The sequence below is a fragment of the Heterodontus francisci genome, unplaced genomic scaffold (genome assembly GCF_036365525.1).
Source record: "Heterodontus francisci isolate sHetFra1 unplaced genomic scaffold, sHetFra1.hap1 HAP1_SCAFFOLD_988, whole genome shotgun sequence".
Taxonomy (NCBI): Eukaryota; Metazoa; Chordata; class Chondrichthyes; order Heterodontiformes; family Heterodontidae; genus Heterodontus; species Heterodontus francisci.
The window spans coordinates 230,001-232,806 of NW_027142059.1; positions in this window are offsets into that span (position 1 = coordinate 230,001).

The window sequence follows — 2,806 nt, forward strand, 5'->3', positions numbered from 1 at the left end:
CAGTCCTCGCCGTATCGATCGAGTGACCTGGGCACGCACTTTTTTTTTCCTTTCACACAGTGTGGGGTTGGCGGCGGCGGGGGGGGGGGAGAAAGCATGCAACTTGGTTGACGTCGCCTGGTCAACTCGCATCGGTTTTCCGTCCCCATGACTGTAAGGAGCAACCGCGACCAGCGTAGCCAAACAGGTCGACCAAAGCTTTCGGCGCTCGCACGGAGAGGTGATGCCAGCCGGCGTGCGTCGCCTAACTTGGACAAAATTCTGGGCACGCACTTTTCGTTTGAGAATAGGACATACATGTAGTGCAACCCAAGGAAACCAGGCGACGCCGCCACAATCTGCGCCTGACAGACAAAGATAACCGTTCACAAGGAGCCTTGTTATTTCGCACCAAGTCTTTTGCGGGCATAGTTTCTTTCTTTGACATGTATATCTGTATGAAGGTCGGCTTTGCTCTGCCATCGCAGCCTCCCTTCTTTGCTTTTCTCACTGTACCAACAGACATGTCATAGACTTTGGTTTTTTTTTCATTAATTCTTTTCCTGTGGGTGTGGTGTGCCTCCGCACCCCCCAATCTGTTCCAAGGCCTTGTTTTCTCTCGCTCGCCAAAACACTTTGTCTGTTTTCACAGCCAGTCTACCGGCCTAGACCCAACTGTGCGATATTTCAGAGCCGGCAACAGAGCATGGAAAGTCCGCCAGATTTACCCTTAAATGCTCATAAATGACTTCCAGGCACTCTTCGGAAGGTCTTTTATTTCAAAAGAAGGTCCTTCCTTGAGGGAGCACTTCTTCGGCCACTTTGCAAGTGCAACCGCTGCCAGCAAAAGTTCTGAAAATCGAGTTCCCGAAAATCTCCGGGTACCCCGCCAACCCCCAGCCACCCGAATCGCAAGTGTCAATTCGGCGGGTTGCCTGCCGGTAGTCCTTCCGAAAATGAGGCGCCAAATCGCCGCAACGGCCATTTTTCATTTCGGCATCGGGACTTCCGACGGCAACTGATTAACTAGCCCGGGGACTAGAGCGGCAGCAAATGCAACGTGCCCTCTTGGCGGGAGCAACTTGACCGCCCCCGTGGGGAAAGGTCAACTCGGGGCCCGGGAAAGTCGCCGAGTCCGACCCCATACACTTCCATGAGTTGGGGGTTTTGGCCTTCCCGGCCCAAGGCTCGCCTTATTTCGGCCTGCACTTTCGGAAAAGGGTGCATTCCTTTTGGTTAATGATTTCACCAGCCCGGGTCTTAGCCTCTGCCCCGACGGCTAAGTCTTTTGGTTAATGATTTCCTGCGGCTGGGACTACCCTTTCCCCCCGCCCTGCAGGCACCCGGGTCGGGAGGCCGTCGGGGGCACTTTCCGGGGCAAATCCGGACCCTTACGCAAGGGAGAGTGCGCCCCCCGCCTCGGCCGGGGGGTCAGGCTGCCGCCTATTAAGCCCGACAGAAAACCCGAAAAATGGACGAAAATGGGAAAAAATCCCCATCCGAAAAAGGCTTAAAAGTCGGTTGGGCGGCAGCTAGGGTCGGTCTCTGCAGACCTGGAGGCTCGGGTGGACTCTTGGAATAAACGTCCAAGTCCCGACTTGCCACCTCCTACTACTGTGCAGATACCCCGCCAACCCCCAGCCACCCGAATGACAAGCGTCCGATCAGCGGGACGAATTTGACAACTCTGGCCGGACCTCTGGAACTCCATCCCGGGTAACCGGGGCAAATTTTTCCGCTTGATCGCCCTTCCACTGGTTAACCATTTGCCCTTTCGGACTTAGTCTCTGGACATTATTCGACGGATTTTCTGGTTAACCATTTGCCCTTTCGGACTTAGTCTCTGGGCATTATTTTCGACTTTTTGGTTAATGATTTCACACTTTTTACTTACTTTTGCGCTTTTTGGTTAATGATTACTCTGCTTACTGGTTAATTATTTGCCCTTTCGGACTTAGTCTCTGGACATTATTTTCGAGTTTTTGGTTAATGATTTCACACTTTTAACATATTTTTGCGCTTTTTGGTTAATGATTACTCTGCTTACTGGTTAATTATTTGCCCTTTCGGACTTAGTCTCTGCACATTATTTTCGAGTTTTTGGTTAATGATTTCACACTTTTAACATATTTTTGCGCTTTTTGGTTACTGATTTCATACTTTTTACTTACTTTTGCGCCTTTTGGTTAATGATTACTCTGCTTACTGGTTAACCATTTGCCCTTTCGGACTTAGTCTCTGGACATTATTTTCGAGTTTTTGGTTAATGATTTCACACTTTTTACTTACTTTTGCTATTTTTGGTTAATGATTACTCTGCTTACTGGTTAACCATTTGCCCTTTCGGACTTAGTCTCTGGACATTATTTTCGGGTTTTTGGTTAATGATTTCACACTTTTTACTTACTTTTGCGATTTTTGGTTAATGATTACTCTGCTTACTGGTTAACCATTTGCCCTTTCGGACTTAGTCTCTGGGCATTATTTTCGACTTTTTGGTTAATGATTTCACACTTTTAACATATTTTTGCGATTTTTGGTTAATGATTACTCTGCTTACTGGTTAATTATTTGCCCTTTCGGACTTAGTCTCTGCACATTATTTTCGAGTTTTTGGTTAATGATTTCACACTTTTAACATATTTTTGCGCTTTTTGGTTACTGATTTCATACTTTTTACTTACTTTTGCGATTTTTGGTTAATGATTACTCTGCTTACTGGTTAACCATTTGCCCTTTCGGACTTAGTCTCTGGACATTATTTTCGAGTTTTTGGTTAATGATTTCACACTTTTAACATATTTTTGCGATTTTTGGTTAATGATTA